General features: G+C 48.0%; 23 non-coding genes and 9 pseudogenes across 23 annotated transcripts; 29 read left to right on the forward strand and 3 right to left on the reverse strand.

Annotated features, from left to right (window-relative positions):
* Positions 1-84: 84 nt before the first annotated feature.
* LOC144897239 (5S ribosomal RNA) lies at positions 85-203 on the forward strand. The gene has a single exon (XR_013626809.1). It is a non-coding gene; the product is annotated as a 5S ribosomal RNA (ribosomal RNA).
* Positions 204-536: 333 nt separating this feature from the next.
* On the forward strand, positions 537-645 carry LOC144896795 (5S ribosomal RNA; annotated as a pseudogene).
* A 112-nt stretch (positions 646-757) lies between these two features.
* On the forward strand, positions 758-876 carry LOC144897241 (5S ribosomal RNA). The gene has a single exon (XR_013626811.1). It is a non-coding gene; the product is annotated as a 5S ribosomal RNA (ribosomal RNA).
* A 112-nt stretch (positions 877-988) lies between these two features.
* Positions 989-1,107, forward strand: LOC144895855 (5S ribosomal RNA). Its single transcript, XR_013626361.1, has one exon. It is a non-coding gene; the product is annotated as a 5S ribosomal RNA (ribosomal RNA).
* Positions 1,108-1,219: 112 nt separating this feature from the next.
* LOC144896042 (5S ribosomal RNA) lies at positions 1,220-1,328 on the forward strand (annotated as a pseudogene).
* A 111-nt stretch (positions 1,329-1,439) lies between these two features.
* LOC144895654 (5S ribosomal RNA) lies at positions 1,440-1,558 on the forward strand. The gene has a single exon (XR_013626158.1). It is a non-coding gene; the product is annotated as a 5S ribosomal RNA (ribosomal RNA).
* A 112-nt stretch (positions 1,559-1,670) lies between these two features.
* Positions 1,671-1,779, forward strand: LOC144896218 (5S ribosomal RNA; annotated as a pseudogene).
* A 112-nt stretch (positions 1,780-1,891) lies between these two features.
* On the forward strand, positions 1,892-2,000 carry LOC144896548 (5S ribosomal RNA; annotated as a pseudogene).
* A 112-nt stretch (positions 2,001-2,112) lies between these two features.
* LOC144896817 (5S ribosomal RNA) lies at positions 2,113-2,231 on the forward strand. Its single transcript, XR_013626485.1, has one exon. It is a non-coding gene; the product is annotated as a 5S ribosomal RNA (ribosomal RNA).
* Positions 2,232-2,343: 112 nt separating this feature from the next.
* On the forward strand, positions 2,344-2,462 carry LOC144895876 (5S ribosomal RNA). Its single transcript, XR_013626384.1, has one exon. It is a non-coding gene; the product is annotated as a 5S ribosomal RNA (ribosomal RNA).
* A 112-nt stretch (positions 2,463-2,574) lies between these two features.
* Positions 2,575-2,683, forward strand: LOC144896788 (5S ribosomal RNA; annotated as a pseudogene).
* A 112-nt stretch (positions 2,684-2,795) lies between these two features.
* Positions 2,796-2,914, forward strand: LOC144895476 (5S ribosomal RNA). The gene has a single exon (XR_013625979.1). It is a non-coding gene; the product is annotated as a 5S ribosomal RNA (ribosomal RNA).
* Positions 2,915-3,026: 112 nt separating this feature from the next.
* Positions 3,027-3,145, forward strand: LOC144897068 (5S ribosomal RNA). Its single transcript, XR_013626638.1, has one exon. It is a non-coding gene; the product is annotated as a 5S ribosomal RNA (ribosomal RNA).
* Positions 3,146-3,257: 112 nt separating this feature from the next.
* LOC144897281 (5S ribosomal RNA) lies at positions 3,258-3,376 on the forward strand. Its single transcript, XR_013626851.1, has one exon. It is a non-coding gene; the product is annotated as a 5S ribosomal RNA (ribosomal RNA).
* Positions 3,377-3,488: 112 nt separating this feature from the next.
* On the forward strand, positions 3,489-3,607 carry LOC144897149 (5S ribosomal RNA). The gene has a single exon (XR_013626719.1). It is a non-coding gene; the product is annotated as a 5S ribosomal RNA (ribosomal RNA).
* Positions 3,608-3,719: 112 nt separating this feature from the next.
* On the forward strand, positions 3,720-3,838 carry LOC144897293 (5S ribosomal RNA). Its single transcript, XR_013626863.1, has one exon. It is a non-coding gene; the product is annotated as a 5S ribosomal RNA (ribosomal RNA).
* Positions 3,839-3,949: 111 nt separating this feature from the next.
* LOC144895997 (5S ribosomal RNA) lies at positions 3,950-4,058 on the forward strand (annotated as a pseudogene).
* A 111-nt stretch (positions 4,059-4,169) lies between these two features.
* Positions 4,170-4,288, forward strand: LOC144895453 (5S ribosomal RNA). Its single transcript, XR_013625955.1, has one exon. It is a non-coding gene; the product is annotated as a 5S ribosomal RNA (ribosomal RNA).
* Positions 4,289-4,400: 112 nt separating this feature from the next.
* LOC144896665 (5S ribosomal RNA) lies at positions 4,401-4,509 on the forward strand (annotated as a pseudogene).
* Positions 4,510-4,621: 112 nt separating this feature from the next.
* LOC144895281 (5S ribosomal RNA) lies at positions 4,622-4,740 on the forward strand. The gene has a single exon (XR_013625777.1). It is a non-coding gene; the product is annotated as a 5S ribosomal RNA (ribosomal RNA).
* A 112-nt stretch (positions 4,741-4,852) lies between these two features.
* On the forward strand, positions 4,853-4,971 carry LOC144895655 (5S ribosomal RNA). Its single transcript, XR_013626159.1, has one exon. It is a non-coding gene; the product is annotated as a 5S ribosomal RNA (ribosomal RNA).
* A 112-nt stretch (positions 4,972-5,083) lies between these two features.
* Positions 5,084-5,202, forward strand: LOC144895698 (5S ribosomal RNA). The gene has a single exon (XR_013626205.1). It is a non-coding gene; the product is annotated as a 5S ribosomal RNA (ribosomal RNA).
* A 112-nt stretch (positions 5,203-5,314) lies between these two features.
* On the forward strand, positions 5,315-5,443 carry LOC144895826 (5S ribosomal RNA; annotated as a pseudogene).
* A 112-nt stretch (positions 5,444-5,555) lies between these two features.
* Positions 5,556-5,674, forward strand: LOC144896919 (5S ribosomal RNA). The gene has a single exon (XR_013626501.1). It is a non-coding gene; the product is annotated as a 5S ribosomal RNA (ribosomal RNA).
* Positions 5,675-5,786: 112 nt separating this feature from the next.
* LOC144896527 (5S ribosomal RNA) lies at positions 5,787-5,895 on the forward strand (annotated as a pseudogene).
* A 362-nt stretch (positions 5,896-6,257) lies between these two features.
* Positions 6,258-6,331, forward strand: trnat-cgu (transfer RNA threonine (anticodon CGU)). The gene has a single exon. It is a non-coding gene; the product is annotated as a tRNA-Thr (tRNA).
* Positions 6,332-14,048: 7,717 nt separating this feature from the next.
* Positions 14,049-14,122, forward strand: trnat-agu (transfer RNA threonine (anticodon AGU)). Its single transcript has one exon. It is a non-coding gene; the product is annotated as a tRNA-Thr (tRNA).
* An 878-nt stretch (positions 14,123-15,000) lies between these two features.
* Positions 15,001-15,073, forward strand: trnak-cuu (transfer RNA lysine (anticodon CUU)). The gene has a single exon. It is a non-coding gene; the product is annotated as a tRNA-Lys (tRNA).
* A 314-nt stretch (positions 15,074-15,387) lies between these two features.
* On the reverse strand, positions 15,388-15,469 carry trnas-gcu (transfer RNA serine (anticodon GCU)). Its single transcript has one exon. It is a non-coding gene; the product is annotated as a tRNA-Ser (tRNA).
* Positions 15,470-16,351: 882 nt separating this feature from the next.
* trnav-gac (transfer RNA valine (anticodon GAC)) lies at positions 16,352-16,424 on the reverse strand. The gene has a single exon. It is a non-coding gene; the product is annotated as a tRNA-Val (tRNA).
* A 2,216-nt stretch (positions 16,425-18,640) lies between these two features.
* trnak-uuu (transfer RNA lysine (anticodon UUU)) lies at positions 18,641-18,713 on the reverse strand. Its single transcript has one exon. It is a non-coding gene; the product is annotated as a tRNA-Lys (tRNA).
* Positions 18,714-18,939: 226 nt separating this feature from the next.
* Positions 18,940-19,013, forward strand: trnan-guu (transfer RNA asparagine (anticodon GUU)). Its single transcript has one exon. It is a non-coding gene; the product is annotated as a tRNA-Asn (tRNA).
* The last annotated feature ends 814 nt before the right edge of the window (positions 19,014-19,827 follow it).

The raw sequence follows: 19,827 nt of genomic DNA on the forward strand, positions 1-19,827 counted from the left end.
CAGAGGGTGCTGTTTGACACTTTTTGCTGGAGTCTAGTTTGGCCTGCGTCGCCTTCAAATAGGATCTTTTCAGTTGACCTGGCAGCTTACGGCCATACTACCCTGAAAACACCCGATCTCGTTTGATCTCGGAAGCTTAGCAGGGGCGGGCCTGGTTAGTACTTCGATGGGAGACCGCCTGGGAATACCAGGTGCTGTAAGCTTTTTATGGTTTCTGCTCTTGCCTGACAGAAGAGGGCGCTGTTTGACACTTTTTGCTGGAGTCTAGTTTGGCCTGCGTCGCCTTCAAATAGGATCTTTTCAGTTGACCTGGCAGCTTAAGGCCATACTACCCTGAAAATGTCCGATCTCGGAAGCAATGCATTGGCGGGCCTGGTTAGTACTTGGATGGGAGACCGCCTGGGAATACCAGGTGCTGTAAGCTTTTAATGGTTTCTGCTCTTGCCTGACAGCAGAGGGCGCTGTTTGACACTTTTTGCTGGAGTCTAGTTTGGCCTGCGTCGCCTTCAAATAGGATCTTTTCAGTTGACCTGGCAGCTTACGGCCATACTAACCTGAAAATGTCCGATCTCGGAAGCAATGCAGGGGCGGGCCTGGTTAGTACTTGGATGGGAGACCGCCTGGGAACACCAGGTGCTGTAAGCTTTTTATGGTTTCTGCTCTTGCCTGACAGCAGAGGGTGCTGTTTGACACTTTTTGCTGGAGTCTAGATTGGCCTGCGTCGCCTTCAAATAGGATCTTTTCAGTTGACCTGGCAGCTTACGGCCATACTACCCTGAAAACACCCGATCTCGTTTGATCTCGGAAGCTTAGCAGGGGCGGGCCTGGTTAGTACTTCGATGGGAGACCGCCTGGGAATACCAGGTGCTGTAAGCTTTTTATGGTTTCTGCTCTTGCCTGACAGAAGAGGGCGCTGTTTGACACTTTTTGCTGGAGTCTAGTTTGGCCTGCGTCGCCTTCAAATAGGATCTTTTCAGTTGACCTGGCAGCTTAAGGCCATACTACCCTGAAAAAGCCCGATCTCGTCCGATCTCGGAAGCTAAGCAGGGGCGGGCCTGGTTACTACTTGAATGGGAGACCGCCTGGGAATACCAGGTGCTGTAAGCTTTTAATGGTTTCTGCTCTTGCCTGACAGCAGAGGGCGCTGTTTGACACTTTTTGCTGGAGTCTAGTTTGGCCTGCGTCGCCTTCAAATAGGATCTTTTCAGTTGACCTGGCAGCTTATGGCCATACTACCCTGAAAACACCCGATCTCGGAAGTTAAGAAGGGGCAGGTCTGGTTAGTACTTGGATGGGAGACCGCCTGGGAATACCAGGTGCTGTAAGCTTTTTATGGTTTCTGCTCTTGCCTGACAGCAGAGGGCGCTGTTTGAACTTTTTGCTGGAGTCTAGTTTGGCCTGTGTCGCCTTCAAATAGGATCTTTTCAGTTGACCTGGCAGCTTACGGCCATACTACCCTGAAAATGCCCGATCTCGTCCGATTTCGGAAGCTAAGCAGGGGCGGGCCTGGTTACTACTTGAATGGGAGACCGCCTGGGAATACCAGGTGCTGTAAGCTTTTTATTGTTTCTGCTCTTGCCTGACAGCAGAGGGCGCTGTTTGACACTTTTTGCTGGAGTCTAGTTTGGCCTGCGTCGCCTTCAAATAGGATCTTTTCAGTTGACCTGGCAGCTTACGGCCATACTACCCTAAAAACGCCTGATCTCGGAAGCTAAGCAGGGGCGGGCCTGGTTAGTACTTGGATGGGAGACCGCCTGGGAATACCAGGTGCTGTAAGCTTTTTATGGTTTCTGCTCTTGCCTGACAGCAGAGGGCGCTGGTTGACACTTTTTGCTGGAGTCTAGTTTGGCCTGCGTCACCTTCAAATAGGATCTTTTCAGTTGACCTGGCAGCTTACAGCCATACTACCCTGAAAATGCCCGATCTCGAAAGTTAAGAAGGGGCAGGCCTGGTTAGTACTTGGATGGGAGACCGCCTGGGAATACCATGTGCTGTAAGCTTTTTATGGTTTCTGCTCTTGCCTGACAGCAGAGGGCGCTGTTTGACACTTTTTGCTGGAGTCTAGTTTGGCCTGCGTCGCCTTCAAATAGGATCTTTTCAGTTGTCCTAGCAGCTTACGGCCATACTACCCTGGAAACGCCCGATCTCGTCCGATCTCGGAAGCTAAGCAGGGACGGGCCTGGTGAGTACTTGAATGGGAGACCGCCTGGGAATACCAGGTGCTGTAAGCTTTTAATGGTTTCTGCTCTTGCCTGACAGCAGAGGGCGCTGTTTGACACTTTTTGCTGGAGTCTACTTTGGCCTGCGTCGCCTTCAAATAGGATCTTTTCAGTTGACCAGGCAGCTTACGGCCATCTTACCCTGAAAACGCCTAATCTCGTCCGATCTCGGAAGCGAAGCAGGGGCGGGCCTGGTTAGTACTTGGATGGGAGACCGCCTGGGAATACCAGGTGCTGTAAGCTTTTAATGGTTTCTGCTCTTGCCTGACAGCAGAGGGCGCTGTTTGACACTTTTTGCTGGAGTCTAGTTTGGCCAGCGTCGCCTTCAAATAGGATCTTTTCAGTTGATTTGGCAGCTTATGGCCATACTACCCTGAAAATGTCCGATCTCGGAAGCAATGCAGGGGCGGGCCTGGTTAGTACTTGGATGGGAGATCGCCTGGGAATACCAGGTGCTGTAAGCTTTTTATGGTTTCTGCTCTTGCCTGACAGAAGAGGGCACTGTTTGACACTTTTTGCTGGAGTCTAGTTTGGCCTGTGTCGCCTTCAAATAGGATCTTTTCAGTTGACCTGGCAGCTTACGGCCATACTACCCTGAAAAAGCCCGATCTCGTCTGATCTCGGAAGCTTAGCAGGGGCGGGCCTGGTTAGTACTTGGATGGGAGACCGCCTGGGAATACCAGGTGCTGTAAGCTTTTAATGGTTTCTGCTCTTGCCTGACAGCAGAGGGCGCTGTTTGACACTTTTTGCTGGAGTCTAGTTTGGCCTGCGTCGCCTTCAAATAGGATCTTTTCAGTTGACCTGGCAGCTTACGGCCATACTACCCTGAAAACACCCGATCTCGTCCGATCTCGGAAGCTAAGCAGGGGCGGGCCTGGTTACTACTTGAATGGGAGACCCCCTGGGAATACCAGGTGCTGTAAGCTTTTTATGGTTTCTGCTCTTGCCTGACAGCAGAGGGCGCTGCTTGACACTTTTTGCTGGAGTCTAGTTTGGCTTGCGTCGCCTTCAAATCGGATCTTTTCAGTTCACCTGGCAGCTTACGGCCATACTACCCTGAAAACGCCCGATCTCGTCCGATCTTGGAAGCTAAGCAGGGGCGGGCCTGGTTAGTACTTGGATGGGAGATCGCCTGGGAATACCAGGTGCTGTAAGCTTTTTATGGTTTCTGCTCTTGCCTGATAGCAGAGGGCGCTGTTTGACACTTTTTGCTGGAGTCTAGTTTGGCCTGTGTCGCCTTCAAATAGGATCTTTTCAGTTGACCTGGCAGCTTACGGCCATACTACCCTGAAAAAGCCCGATCTCGTCTGATCTCGGAAGCTAAGCAGGGGCGGGCCTGGTTAGTACTTGGATGGGAGACCGCCTGGGAATACCAGGTGCTGTAAGCTTTTTATGGTTTCTGCTCTTGCCTGACAGCAGAGGGCGCTGTTTGACACTTTCTGCTGGAGTCTAGTTTGGCCTGCGTCGCCTTCAAATAGGATCTTTTCAGTTGACCTGGCAGCTTACGGCCATACTACCCTGAAAAAGCCCGATCTCGTCTGATCTCGGAAGCTAAGCAGGGGCGGGCCTGGTTAGTACTTGAATGGGAGACCGCCTGGGAATACCAGGTGCTGTAAGCTTTTAATGGTTTCTGCTCTTGCCTGACAGCAGAGGGCGATGTTTGACACTTTTTGCTGGAGTCTAGTTGGCCTGCGTCGCCTTCAAATAGGATCTTTTCAGTTGACCTGGCAGCTTACGGCCATACTACCCTGAAAACACCCGATCTCGGAAGTTAAGAAGGGGCAGGTCTGGTTAGTACTTGGATGGGAGACCGCCTGGGAATACCAGGTGCTGTAAGCTTTTTATGGTTTCTGCTCTTGCCTGACAGCAGAGGGCGCTGTTTGAACTTTTTGCTGGAGTCTAGTTTGGCCTGTGTCGCCTTCAAATAGGATCTTTTCAGTTGACCTGGCAGCTTACGGCCATACTACCCTGAAAATGCCCGATCTCGTCCGATCTCGGAAGCTAAGCAGGGGCGGGCCTGGTTACTACTTGAATGGGAGACCGCCCGGGAATACCAGGTGCTGTAAGCTTTTTATTGTTTCTGCTCTTGCCTGACAGCAGAGGGCGCTGTTTGACACTTTTTGCTGGAGTCTAGTTTGGCCTGCGTCGCCTTCAAATAGGATCTTTTCAGTTGACCTGACAGCTTACGGCCATACTACTCTGAAAATGTCCGATCTCGGAAGCAATGCAGGGGCGGGCCTGGTTAGTACTTGGATGGGAGACCGCCTGGGAATACCAGGTGCTGTAAGCTTTTTATGGTTTCTGCTCTTGCCTGACAGCACAGGGCGCTGTTTGACACTTTTTGCTGGAGTCTAGTTTGGCCTGCGTCGCCTTCAAATAGGATCTTTTCAGTTGACCTGGCAGCTTACGGCCATACTACCCTGAAAACGCCCGATCTCGTCCGATCTCGGAAGCTAAGCAGGGACGGTCCTGGTGAGTACTTGAATGGGAGACCGCCTGGGAATACCAGGTGCTGTAAGCTTTTAATGGTTTCTGCTCTTGCCTGACAGCAGAGGGCGCTGTTTGACACTTTTTGCTGGAGTCTAGTTTGGCCTGCGTCGCCTTCAAATAGGATCTTTTCAGTTGACCTGGGAGCTTACGGCCATACTACCCTAAAAAAGCCCGATCTCGTCTGATCTCGGAAGCTAAGCAGGGGCGGGCCTGGTTAGTACTTGGATGGGAGACCGCCTGGGAATACCAGGAGCTGTAAGCTTTTTATTGTTTCTGCTCTTGCCTGACAGCAGAGTGCGCTGTTTGACACTTTTTGCTGGAGTCTAGTTTGGCCTGCGTCGCCTTCAAATAGGATCTTTTCAGTTGACCTGGCAGCTTACGGCCATACTACCCTGAAAACGCCCGATCTTGTCCGATCTCGGAAGCTAAGCAGGGGCGGGCCTGGTTAGTACTTGAATGGGAGACCGCCTGGGAATGCCAGATGCTGTAAGCTTTTAATGGTTTCTGCTCTTGCCTGACAGCAGAGGGCGCTGTTTGACACTTTTTGCTGGAGTCTAGTTTGGCCTGCTTCGCCTTCAAATAGGATCTTTTCAGTTAACCTGGCAGCTTACGGCCATACTACCCTGAAAACGCCCGATCTCGTCCGATCTCGTCCGATCTCGGAAGCTAAGCAGGGGCGGGCCTGGTTAGTACTTGAATGGGCGACTGCCTGGGAATACCAGGTGCTGTAAGCTTTTAATGGTTTCTGCTCTTGCCTGACAGCAGAGGGCGCTGTTTGACACTTTTTGCTGGAGTCTAGTTTGGCCTGCGTCGCCTTCAAAAAGGATCTTTTCAGTTCACCTGGCTGCTTACGGCCAAACTACCCTGAAAACGCCCGATCTCGTTCGATCTCGGAAGCTAAGCAGGGGCGGGCCTGGTTAGTACTTGGATGGGAGACCGCCTGGGAATACCAGGTGCTGTAAGCTTTTTATGGTTTCTGCTCTTGCCTGACAGCAGAGGGCGCTGTTTGACACTTTTTGCTGGAGTCTAGTTTGGCCTGCGTCGCCTTCAAATAGGATCTTTTCAGTTGACCTGGCAGCTTACGGCCATACTACCCTGAAAATGTCCGTTCTCGGAAGCGAAGCAGGGGCGGGCCTGGTTAGTACTTGGATGGGAGACCGCCTGGGAATACCAGGTGCTGTAAGCTTTTTATGGTTTCTGCTCTTGCCTGACAGCAGAGGGCGCTGTTTGAAACTTTTTGCTGGAGTCTAGTTTGGCCTGCGTCGCCTTCAAATAGGATCTTTTCAGTTGAATGACACCTGAAACGTAACAGACCGGACCACCCGAGAGTTAAGGTGGACAGCACTTAGTGAAACCTGACTGCAGTCATGCTGTTGTAGTCTCTGTTGCACAATTGCTCAGCACGTTTGGCTGTGAACTGAGAGGTTGGTGGTTCGAGCCCACCCAGGGACTCAATTCACGCATGTGTTGGACTTTGGACTCCCTCCCTTGTATGAACATTTTTCCCCATTGGCGAACTGTTTTTGTGCTGGTGCCAGATGCACTGCTGGCACTGTGGCTCAGCTGGTCAAAGTGCCTGTCTCGTAAACAGGAGATCCTGGGTTCAAATCCCAGCAGTGCCTGGCTGCTTGGTCAGTGAAACTTTGGCAGCTGATTTCTGAACCATGTACTTCTTTTCGTCACTTGCCCTTCAAGAACGAATTGACGTTGCATCCACAGCTGACATGATTGTTATGGATCCCATTACGCCAGAAGGTGCTTGAATCCAAAGAGTATGACATTGTGATGTGTTGTCATTCAGCGCCACTTTGCAGAGGCTCATCCACTTGACAGTTGATTTTTTTTCTCTTACAGTGTGTCCCCACGTGGCATTGGTGGTTCACATTTGCTGCCAGCCAATCAGGGTGCGACACAGACGTCAGACAAGCAAAGAGACTCGCCTGCCACGCGGGCATGATTACTATTACCATTACCATCTATCAGGGATGGCAACTGAATTAAGAATCAATGCCAGAAACCTGCCACAGGATTTCAGATAATGTTTTGATGCAGACTGGTCATGATGCCTCTGAAGTTCACCAAAGCAGACCTGACTCAAGGTGACTACACTTCCAAAGTTCCCAGTGATGACTGAACCTCTCGCTCCTTGTGTTCCCCGAGAAACTCGGTCAGCTGCGGAATTGACGTACTCCAGCAAAGGAACCAAAATAGTTATGAGACTGAACCTTCTCTGTCAACTCTGTGACGGCTGGGGAATTAGCTCAAATGGTAGAGCGCTCGCTTTGCATGCGAGAGGGAGCGGGATCGATGCCTGCATTCTCCAAGAAGTCAAGTGCTTTTTTGTAGAAGAGATGTTGGGCTCGGAAATGAGTCCAGGATGTGTCCCTCAGCATCAGACAAATACCCCAAACCTAATCCTGGCTACGTTCTCTCTCTTGTCATGTAATAGTGAAGAAACCCAGTCCTTGATTTATTGTTCCCAAGTACCAAACACTAATCTGAACCCCAATTTCTATGCCAAATACAGTATTGGTCTAACCCTAAACCCAGTCCACACTCCCTTCTCCAGTTGAGCACCTTATCTTCTTGTGTAGTACTTACCAGAAACTCAAGTCTATCATTTATTGACGGGTTTCATTCATATTTATGTCGTCAGTCGCTTCAGAATGACAGCAGTTGGCAGATAGCGCTTATGAATGACCCTAACCGTTCGACCGAGGACCAAGACAAATCCCATCTCCACTCAAAACATGTCCAAATGTCAGTTACCTGACTGGGAGCACCAATATCTTTTTATTAATAAAATAAATTTGATTAGAGATCAGATGATAGATGTTGATGGTAGACTGTCAGATAAAGAACAATATTGTGTAGGATAAACTGTGTAGTTTTCAATTTAAGAGGATAAGTGTAGATGAGGTAGGAAAACTGTTGCATTCCATTAAAAGCGATAAGCCATGTGGTATTGATAATTACCAGAACCGGCACTTTCGTACAGGGGGTGGAGGAGATTCCTCCCTCTTCCTCTTCTTCTGCTGTTTTTCCTCCACCCTCTTTCTTGTATCATCGAGCTCTCGCTGGAAGAAGTCTGTTTGACTGAACTCTTGAAACGGCATCTTGGGGTTTGTCAGACCTTCTGCACCATATTTTTGGAACACTTTTGTGGAGCAATAAAAGTATCTGACAGGGCCCCGCTGATAAAAGTCATGTATTGATGTCCCATCCCCTTGATATTTTGATTTTGGTTGACCACAGCACAGACATGTTTTTGTTTGAGTTTTTTTTGACACGGGAGGTGGTTGCTCCTGCTTCAATGGGGTATGAGCAGGTGGTGGTGGTGGTGGTGGTGGTGGTGGTGGTGATGGTGGAATGACCATAGCTGCAGGCAGTGTCACGACAGGCACAGCAGAGGTAGTGCTGAGCAACTGCCAAAGCTGCTGTGTGTTGCAGCTTCTCTGGGCTGGTATTTAGTGAAGATGATGTATTGACAAATTTACTGTTGTGTTTTATGTATTTGGAAATATGCAATTTTGATGTTGGATGCAGCTTGCTGTTGGGGTCTTTGCTGGACTTGTGGACAAGAGTGCCATACTCCCGAACCACAAGCTTGATCATGTCCTCGTGCCCGCGGTGTTTATTAAGGAGCTCGTCAATTGCCGACTTCATTGGAGATGGCCAGCGCTTGTGGTCCAACACAAATACTCTCCCTCCAGTCTTCACTGGTCCAGTGCAGGCAGCAGTCGGAGAACATTGGATGGGCAATCTTCTTGTGGGCTCTAGGCAAAGAAAACCATGAGATACACATTTGTTATTTGGGTCAAACAAGATGCAACAAGGGAACACATGATTAGTTTAGATAAGTTTTTACCTGGCTGTGGCTGAAGCTCAGTAACAGAAGCTTTATTGTCCAAGTCAGATGCTGGGATAGGGCCACATGACTAGACGTAGTCGCAGTAGCAGTTTGAAGAGGGTGAACAGAGTGGGGAACAAAGCTGAAAAGCCTGGTGGGAGGTGTGGAGGAAGGCTGCACTGGGTCTGCTCCCTGATCAGACAGGATGCCTGGAGAAGGAGCACTTGTGGCGTGGCCGGGGGTCCTTCTTGGTTTTATGTTTGTCCCAGTCTAAAGGGACTGGACAACATTCTGGCTCCCTGTACTCCAGGCCAAACCTCTCCCCGGTGTCTTCAGCTGCCAGACGAAGAGCAGGGTACTTTTCTTCGCCAAAGACCCGTCTGGAAACAGCTTCAGGGAGCATATCAGTGCAGGGTCGAAAACAGGCGGGAGAGAAACGCCTGGCAGTTTCAGGTCCAGCAGACGCTGATAATTCCAGCGACACACTCCTGTCATGGCCTGGGCCTGGAACAGCTCTGGGGAGACCTGCGTGCCGGTCACCCATTTGGCCTGGTGGAAGTGGTAGCCCTCCTGCTGCGATGTGCCTCTGATGGGGATCCAGACGGGGACTGCTGCACGCTCACCTGGCACGTGGTTTAACTGTATCGTTCCTCTATGGCGGTACAGTATGCCCCCTTCTACCTCAGGATCACTGAGGCAACCGCGCAGAATGTGGACTCGTTGGATCCTCCATCTCTTTAGCATGGAGGGCTTATAAAGAGGGATGCCATTCGGATCTGTGGCCAGGTGAAAGTGCTTCAACACCCCTTCCACTCTGAATAAGCATCCCGGGTGGAGGAATCTTTACCCTGCAGTGCTCACGAATATGCTGCTTGGTGGGATTTGCAGGCTGGATGCCACAGAAGACGTATGCATCCTGGAGCCTCTGCAGGTCTTCCTGGTCCACCACAGAGAAGGCAGCTGATAGGAACTGTGCGAAGGTGCCGTATAACGGGTGATGCTCACGAAGAAGCCGTTGCATACAGTGGAACAAGTCCAGCTTGATGATGATACTGTTGTTGTAAGAGGTTCTTGATGCACATGTATTTAACAGGTTCCCAGATGTGGCCTCAGTAACAATTGCATCAGTTGTTTGCCAGGCATCCCAGTTGAGATGTTCCTCCGCAGAAGACTCTGCAACCCTGAACGGTGCGCAGCAATCTCTGAGAAACACAAATAGCATATGAAATAATGACATTTATTAGAGTTAATTTTTGATTAAACATTTCTGTTTAAAGTGATGAAGTCTCACCTGTCAACCCACTGAAACTGTGCTTTCTCAATGCCAGCCCTGTTGTAGCGGTTTGAGAGACCCTCATACATCGGCCGCAGGGTTTTGTCCGTCTCAGACTGCACCATGACCCAGGACAGGATCATCCAGTTCTCATTCATCACAGCGTATGACGACATGACACCAGATGAAAAGGTGACTTTCTTGGCCACTTTCCGGGTGTGGTCTGAGCGGAGAGCCTGTCCAAAGGTACCCTGCAGCATCCGCTGAATGGTGTCCTTCTGGTTCCGGAACTCATGCAGCAAGCAGTCAGTGAGGTAGTGGGCAGACACAGAGACCCCGTTCCAGCCATCAGCATCACTGTAGCCCCCAAAAGGCTCCGGTTTTCGCTCCTGCCGAAGGAACTGAGTGATGGTCTTTTGGCCGCCATAAGTTCCTGCCTCTCCATCCATCACATTCTGGCAGCACAGGAGATAGGCCAGGTTGGCACGCTCATACTTGAGATGCAACATCTCGTTGACCTGATTTGCCATGTCTGTGGGTGATTTTCCAGTCCGTCTCAACTCATCCAGTACTGACTTACAGATGGCCTTCTTGTAAGTCAGTAACGCTGGCAACAGATTGGTAAACCTCTTGGGAAGCTTTTCCAGCCAGAGCGGGTTGTCGGAATACCACCTCCTATTGCAGCTCTTACAGCACAGCCGGGAGGAGAGCAGGTAGTATTGTCCAGTGAGGCCCACAATCACTCGCGGTCTCCCGACTCCAGCAGAGACAACACGTGGCTGAGAACAGTCACCAGAGCACGGCAGGGTGTAGTTGTTTTTTAGCCGTCCCATCAAGTAGTCATTTTCCGGCTTCCAGACGAAAAAAGGGGTGAAGATGAAAATACTTTGGGGACGGCAGATCATAAATACTGTCAATCAGTTCAGGCTGGGGAGGTAAGCGCCACAGGGAGAAGGTTTTCATAGGGTTGTTGACAGGGCGGGAGCCTGGCCACAGACCCATGGACTCCAGTTCCAACTTCATCCATATTTTCTGCTGGTGTGTGCAGTTCCACTTATTGACCTCCTGGTCAAATGACAGAAACTGTTGAGGTGGAGGCCTGTTGATATCAGCCACAGGTGGGACTGCCGTAGGTGGGACTGGTGGTTGGTCTAGTTGGAAACAGACATGCACATGTCAATTTTGACACCCTTTTTAATGTGACACTATACTGCTGTGTTATTTACTGTGGGGTCTCTGTGCAGACTGTGGCTCTGATGCAGATAGAGTGGAGGCTACAGGACTCCCAGGAGCACATGCAGTTTCTAAAATGAAACCAAATTACATGTACACTGTGTTAATATTATATTAATATCAGGTGCAGTCAGTCACATAGAAAGATTAATCACTCACCTGGGGCAGGCTGTGGGGTCTCTTCTTTGGTCTTTGTTTTCTCTGGTAGCAGAAACATCAACTCCCGTGGGAAAGGCACTGGAATCTTTGGAGGCAGCACAGCTGGTGCTACACAAGGAAAGAGGCGGTGGTGCATTTTACCGTGAGTGTAAATCAGTTTGGATTGAAATGGTCAAACATCACTTAAAGCCTTTACCATCTTCTGGTGCATCTGGGCCAGTCGGTGCATGTTCTGTGTCTAAAACCGGAGAAAACGTGATGAAAGACTGATTGATTGAAATATTGGCGTTTCAGGGGTATTAGTAGAGTCACTCACAACAAACTGCCATTTGCTACTTCAACTACTTGGTTTGGCTTTTTAAAGAATTAAATAGACCTTTTTTGTGATGGTCTAGTCCAACCTGAACTAGAGCAGGAGAAGCACAATGGCTCACTGCAAACACATGCTTCCGGCGTTAGTGAGCAAACATCATTCACCATTTCATCCATTCAAAAGAATGTATTCAAATTATACTTACCCTCTCGTAGGCTGTATCAATTCATAGTCAGTCACTTGGACTGTAGGTAGAACACACATGAAAGGAACAAAAGTAGAACGTGACGAGAACACATGCAATCACAAAATGCCCTTTGAGGTCGGTCATTATTTAAGAACTTCGCCCTGGACCTGAAAACCGTAGCAGCTCTAATGTTGGTGGAGCAGATCCACCTGCAAAACACATAGAAACTAGAGTGATTTACTTTATACAAAACACATAGACAAGGCTAGGAAAGTAAAAGAGCCTAACATGTACATATCCATAAACTGCACATACTGAGTATATCTGGAGAGATGCTGAGCATGGCTTTCTCCAGCTCTTCGTCTTCGTCCTTAGCTATAAAGAAAAGAGTGGTAATATAGTTATTCAACAGTAATAAAATGGTCCAATGCATACATATGCAATGCAGTGTAACTTTAAAAACACTCACCCGTGCTCTCAGCAAAGGTTGTGGTGGAACAGGTGGAGGCGATGGTAAAAGAGGTGGAGGGCTGCTGTTGCTGCTGCTGTTGCTGCTGTTGCTGCTTCTGCAGGTACTGTTGCAGTTTGTGCATTTTTGTACCCGTCGCGCACTTTCTTCTTAAGATGAAGGCTGCATAGCCATCATCCCTGCTCTCCCAAATCTCCCTCCAGGTGTTACTGCCGCGTGCGCCAAATCCAACCAGCTGGTCATCCTCTGCTGCTGGGGCGGGCACAGATGTTTTTAGGGACTCATACTCAAGAAGAGTATTAATTTCCTTGAAGCTGAGGGCATAGCGAAGGAATGACAGAAGGCTGTCCTTGCTATGCCCCTCAGCCACCAGCACTCCTGCAGCCTCCTCTCTCTGTTGGCTTTGGATGAGATACACAGTGTATCCCATGTCATTCTCCAGGAGCCAGCGGAAGGACATCCCCTTGTACTTCCCAAACTGCAGGATGTACTCGCCCAGTACTTCAGTTTGGTCTGTAGCATCTCTCCCTCTCTGACGGACCACTGCAAGGGCATTTTGCCTTACAACCTCCTGCTGTGCAACAGGAGACTTGTCCCTCCTCGACGGGTTGTCCTGAATTTGCCTGGCCTCCTCGGTGGGATCCTGCAGCAGGAATCCCAGTGGGCCCCTGCGGAAGACCACACTGATTCGCCCGGGGAAAAACAATCTCTTCATTTTTTCTCTACAGTGACAGAAATAATGAAATAATATAATGTATTATTATCCAAAACCATGAATACAAGTACAGGTTACAGTATGTGATAGCAACATGTATGAAATATGTGTATTGTTGTCATATATGAGCTTTTCCAAGAACATTTACAGACTACAACAATGTCTATAAACTATCATCTTTTCTTTGTTCACTTTACAATAGCTCATAAGAGTTTAATTTAACAGATGATATGTACTTATCCATGAACAACTATAACATTGTACTTACAAAAAAAACACAAGTCTTATGAGCTATCATTATATTTGTCCAAATAACTGTCGCTAATGCATTTAATAGGTATACGGGGTCGGAAAATAGCGAACAATAGTGCCACAAACCCACGTAGAGAAACATGAAAGCAATTTAAACACTATACAGAACAGTTCAAAGACTAAATATTTAAACAGAACAGTTCAAAGACAAAATATTTTTCTGTAGCCTGAAATGCAAAAGACAATATATTTTTTTACTGTAGTTTACCGTGTTTTTGTCGCGTCGTCTCGTCGCTCGCTCGGAAAAAGCAATTGTGCTGTGTTACCTGAAGTTCAGGATGGATGTGGTGGGTGGAGGGAGCAGAAGCGACCACAGCGCCACTCCTGGACAAATGTATATTACATCCATAGTGGATAGTGGGGATGAACGCCACAGCGCCACCCCCGGACAAAAGTATATTGCATTCATAGTGGCCTTTCGCTCTCATTGGAAATGAATGGGGAAAGTTTAGCACGTTTCAGCTGAACTATCCACGCCGGGCGCGGTAGGCCCGGGTACGATTCCCGGCCAATGCAGTATATCTCAGCTTATACCTTTCTTTATAGCTCATGTTGAAAAAGTACAAAGGCTCTTTTCCTGCGGAAGGGCAGTATTCAGAATGACACCTGAAACGTAACAGACCGTAACAGAAACCTTACAGCAGTCATGCTGTTGTATTGCTGTCGCGCAATTGGTCAGCACGTTTGGCTGTGAACTGAGAGGTTGGTCGTTCGAGCCCACCCAGGGACTCTCAATTCACACATGTGTTGGACTTTGGACTCCCTCCCTTGTATGAACATTTTTCCCCATTGGCGAACTGTTTTTGTGTTGGTGCCAGATGCGCTGCTGGCACTGTGGCTAAGCTGGTCAAAGTGCCTGTCTAGTAAACAGGAGATCCTGGGTTCAAATCCCAGCAGTGCCTGGGTGCTTGGTCAGTGAAACTTTGGCAGCTGATTTCTGAACCATGTACGTCTTTTTGTCACTTGCCCTTCAAGAACGAATTGACGTTGCATCCACAGCTGACGTGATTGTTGTGGATCCCATTACGCCATAAGGTGCTTGAATCCAAAGAGTATGACATTGTGATGTGTTGTCATTCAGCGCCACTTTGCAGAGGCTCATCCACTTGACAGTTGATTTTTTTTCTCTTACAGTGTGTCCCCACGTGGCATTGGTGGTTCAGTGGTAGAATTCTCACTTGCCAAGCGGGGGCCGCGCTCGTGTCGTTGACATTTGCTGCCAGCCAATCAGGATGCGACACAGACGTCAGACAAGCAAAGAGACTCGCCTGCCACGCGGGCATGATTACCATTACCATTACCATCTATCAGGGATGGCAACTGAATTAGGAATCAATGCCAGAAACCTGCCACAGGATTTCCGATAATGTTTTGATGCAGACTGGTCATGATGCCTCGGATTAATTAAATTAATTAATTAATTAAAATGAATTAAACCATTACCTGTGAGAGGTAAGGTACACCATTGCACTAAACATTGATAGAATAGTTAGTAATGGAGTTAGTAGTGAATAACTAACAATGCTTGTGGGGATTTTTTTGGTTTTGGACATCTTTCAGATAAATAAGCATGCAAACTGACCCGGGAACATCATGGCTGTTCCTGACAAATGAACATGACAGGAGGGTTAAGATGACTACACTTCCAAAGTTCTCAGCTATGACTGAACCTCTCGCTCCTTTGTTCCCCGAGAAACTAGGTTGGCTGTGGAACTGATCAAACATCAAGAAGACCACATCAATTAAAAAAAAAAAAAAAGTGATATCTTGCCAGAAAAAGGCCCGGTTAGCTCAGTCGGCAGAGCATGAGACTCTTAATCTCAGGGTCGTGGGTTCGAGCCCCACATTGGGCGGTTCAGCTCTTTTGGTGATACATCTTAAAGATTTCTTTCCTGTGGAAAATTCTGCAACATGCGGAAAACATTTCATTCGAAGGACACAAAAACAAAGCCCATTCTTGTATGACGCGCTCATACAAGAGCGCTCACTTCGCATGTGAGATGAAGTGGAATCGATGGCTGCATTCTCCAAATGGTATAGTATGCCTTTTTCTTGCCAAAAAAGCATTCTCAATCTCCCACATGGTACCGGATACTTGGATTAATTGCATTCTAATGATGTTTCCTAAAAACACAGGTGGTGTCAAAACTGGTGCATTAGTATAGTCCGATGAGGATGGGATTCGAACCCATGCATGCAGAACACAATGGATTAGCAGTCCATCACCTTAACCTCTCGGTCACCTCATCGCCTTTGTGGACATGGTCTTGTTGACTCAAAATGACACATCTTAATTAGTGTTTTGGTGTTGCAGAAATTGTGGCAGCCTTCTTGTGCAGCGGGGGGATTTAACTCAAAGGCTAGAGTTCTTGCTCTACATGCAAGAAATAGCGGGTTTGATACCCGTATTGTCGAAATGATATGTTATGGCTTTTTTCCCCAACAAAAGCGTTCTTGATCTCCGACATCGTACCTTATACTTTGATTCATTGCATGCTAATAATGTTTACTAAAAATACAGGTGTGGTCAAAACTAGTGTATTTTTACATCACCACACTTCAAGTGGACAGACAATCTTGTCTTTTCAGACAATACAATTACAAAAGCTACACACACCTGCCATGACCCTGAATCGGCCGGGGTTGCTGCGGCCACAACAAAGAGTAGGAACCACTATACGATTACGGCTGTGAGCTATGCTTTTCTGGGCAAGAACCATAAACTCAGACTTGGAGGTGCAGATTGCTCATTCCAGCTGGTTCTTATTCGTCTGCGAGCAAAGCTTGAATTTCATGTGGGTGTTGTCCTGGCGGGAGAAACATTTTAGCTTGTGTCGGCATGGCTACCGTGACAAAAGCCCATTTTCCTTTCCAGTAAATGTGCATCAGCTGAACACTTTGCAGACCTAATGCTGTGAACATTTGCGCGAACTCAAGGTCTGGTCCTCCATCCTGTTTGTGTCTGATTGTAACATGATATGCATCAGGATTCTGTATGTCACCTCCCAACTGTACTTGTCTGGTCTTAATATGTAATTGGCTGTGTTGTCGTGATCGATGTTGATGAAATCAAGAGAACAAAGTCACCCCTTTACAAACTATTTGCCAACTCACAATGTAAACAGCAATTGTGCTGGAAACTGGGATTGAACCAGGGACCATTAGATAGTCAGTCCAACGCTCTCCCAACTGAGCAATTTCAGCTGCAAAGGGTTTTCTCTGCTTTTTCAGTCTGGGCTAAAAGTGGGGGTAGGGTGAAGCTGTGTCTGTGCCACGCACTACGTTGCTGTGTACCTGGTCCAGTGTGTTCTCATTTTGGGTTGGAATGTCCCCATGCTGGTGAAGAGTGGGGATTACAGTCCGTTGATGAGGATAAGCGGTACAGTGGAGTTCACTGGTTGAAGTCGCCAGGTACCATCAAAATGGTAATGGGCCACGAGGGTGTTCTGAATTCCCCTTTGGCAGAATTGGCTAAATGGCCGTACAAAAAGCACCATACTTGGAGCCTGTGGTCAATGTCAACAGTTGGGCTAATTCAGTTCCGTTGAGACGGTGATTATGTACCAAGTCAGTTACATATGTCAGTCAGGATTTGGTCGAGGTTGTTGTGTGGTTTTGGCATGGATAAGGCTATGTATCTAAATTTAGGAGGAGTCCATGGTCTGTAAACATACTGAAGTACTCCCCCTGCTGTTGCGGAACTTGCGGGACCTTGCAAATTTCCCCACTGAGGGACGAATAAAGGCATATCTTATCTTCTACCATAGGGTAGGCTTTTGGCAAGAAGTAGGATTCTTAATCCTACTTCTTGCCATTCTTAATGCTTTCCCAAGTTCCAACATTTCCTTGGGAGCGAGTTTGATAACCTCGGGGTGGGGACATGATGTGCCAACGGGGTTGGGAGGATTCTAGAATTTTGGTTTGAGTGTGTCATTTAATTGAGTCGAGTCAAATGTTCCCCAAGAGAGGGTGGACATGGGTGTCTGTTCAGAGGCAGTTGCAGAGTGATCATAAATCCTAAATTCATCATCATAAATTGGAAATGTCGGGTACAAAGATGTGGCCTGAGTCGGAGTTTGTAGAACTACTGATGACTGAAAGTCTCGCTCCTTCTGTTCCCTGAGAAACAAGGTTGTCTGTGGAATTGATCAAACATCAAGGTGGCCACATCGATAAAAAAGAAAAACAAAAAATTATATCTGCAGCTGAAAAAGGCCTGTTTGGCTCAGTCGGTAGGGCATGAGAGTCTTACTCTCAGGGTCTTGGGTTCGAGCCCCACATTGGGCAGTTCAGCTCTTTTGTTGATACATCTGAAAGATGTCTTTCCTGTGGAAAATTGTTCAAAATGCAGAAAACATTTTATTCGAAATACAAAAAAACAAACCCCCTTCTTGTATGACCACAATTCCTAACTTGGTTGGCTGTGAAATTAACTAGGGACCTTTTGCGTGTTCGGCAAACGTGACAACCACGACACTATGGAAACCTGAAGGAAGGGGTTTTTAAGGGGACAGGCGAAGTCACAAAGCAGTTGCCAAACAATGAAACACGACGATGTGTCCAAAGTGGGGGCAGATTGACAATTGTCCAAATTGGCAAATATTTCTCAATTTTTTATCAATAAAGTAAATTTGATTAGAGATCAGATGATAGATGTTGACGGTTGACTGTCAGATTCTATTATAAAGATCAAGACAATGTAGGATAAACTGCGTAGTTTTCAATTTAAGAGGGTAAGTGTAGATGAGGTAGGAAAACTGTTGCATTCCATTAAAAGCGATGAGCCATGTGGTATTTATAATTTGGTTGGGAGGTTACTGAGGGCGGCAGCAAAGTTGATTCAGGAGCCGATATGCCATATCTTCAATTTAATTATTGAGAATGGTGTTTACCCACAGTCCCGGAAGATCGCAAAGCAGTCCCGGAAGATCGCAAAGGTGCTAGGTCGAACAAGTTATTCCTTGTGTGCTGTTGTAGTCTCTGTCACGCAATTGGTCAGCGCGTTTGGCTGCTAACTGAGAGGTTGGTCGTTCGAGCCCACCCAGGGACTCTCAATTCACACGTGTTGGACTTTGGACTCCCTCCCTTGTATGAACATTTTTCCCCATTGGCGAACTGTTTTTGTGTTGGTGCCAGATGCACAGCTGGCGCTGTGGCTAAGCTGGTCAAAGTGCCTGTCTCGTACTGTATCTTCAATTTAATTATTGAGAATGGCGTTTACCCACAGTCCTGGAAGATCGCAATGTTGCTTGGTCGAAAAGGGTTACTTAAACACGTTATTCCTTGTGTGCACGGTCATCTCCTTGGCCTTCTCGGTTTTGAGGATGAAGGAGCAGAAATCTTCTGGCATACTGTACTTGACCACAGAAGGAGGATAAAGGAAGTAGGTTTAACATTTCAGGGAAGGGGCCTACCTTCACCGCCTGAACAGGGACTTGAACCCTGGACCCTCAGATTAAAAGTCTGATGCTCTACCAACTGAGTTATCCAGGCCTTTGTTGACTCAGGACAACTCTCAACAAAGGCGTTCACATCTTCCCCCTCTCCTCCCTATCCCTTATCTTCCCTTCTTCTTTTGCGTTCATCAAAGAGTAAAGCTGGTGTCCTGGTTTGCAATGCCTTGATTGTTACACCAGAAGGTGCGAGTCCCATCCAAAACAAAGGGCATGCTGGAAGCATAGCATGCGTTAGTATGTGAACAGAAGTCAGCAGGGTGTGAGTCTCTGTGGCGCAATCGGTCAGCGCGCTCGGCTGTTAACCGGGAGGTTGGTGGTTCGAGCCCACCCAGGGACGTTCTCAGGGTGCATCAGTGTCACTGTTCATTCGTGTTTGCACTCCACTCTTGCACTTGTGTGGTTCCCAATTGGCAAACTGTGTGTCAATGACTTTTCAAAAGCACATTAAAGCTTCCATGGTCCAACACATTTGATCAGAAGTTAGGTTGATCAAGTCGCAGATTTCAGTTTGTTTCTGCAAAGGTCTGGTGAAACACAGAAGCTCTGCTTTAAAATGTTAGCTTTTGCAAAAGCGCCAGCCAGGATTATAGATTAAGAGATGACGGAATGCTTTTATGTTAAAAGGAATCAAGTCAAACCCCATCAACTGGTAAGCAGCGGCCCGTAAGAGAAGAGGTGAGGTGCCTGGCTTTTAACTAGAAGTGGAAAGACTTGTGTTGCCCCTCACACAAACCATGTGTCTTCCTCCCATGCACATGTTGCCAGCTGATCCTTGACATCAGCAAAAGGTTGGTTCTAGGACAATGGGGTCACCTGCCCCCATTGGTCGTTTCCAATGGGTTGTCGCCGTTTTGTTGTTCCAGGAGCACATAAAGAAGAGAGGCCAGTACAGGGGGGCGAACCCATGACCTTGGCGTTATTAGCATCCCCAGGCTGACCAACTGAGCTAACCGGGATAGCAGCAGAGAGCTGCTGGAATGACAAGGCACTACGAAACGCGTATCGGGCGGCGCCTCTCCGACCCACACGTCGGCTCCAAATCCCACCTCCTGGGGCTCTTCCGACACCACTCCTCTCTCCCTGCTCCAGCAGCGGAGAGCCGGCTGACGACATTGGGAGTGTCGTCCCCATGCAACTGGGAGCCAGTCGCC

This window comes from Doryrhamphus excisus, unplaced genomic scaffold (genome assembly GCF_037039965.1).
Source record: "Doryrhamphus excisus strain RoL-2023G ecotype Guam unplaced genomic scaffold, RoL_Dexc_Guam_v1.1 HiC_scaffold_24, whole genome shotgun sequence".
NCBI classification, from domain to species: Eukaryota; Metazoa; Chordata; class Actinopteri; order Syngnathiformes; family Syngnathidae; genus Doryrhamphus; species Doryrhamphus excisus.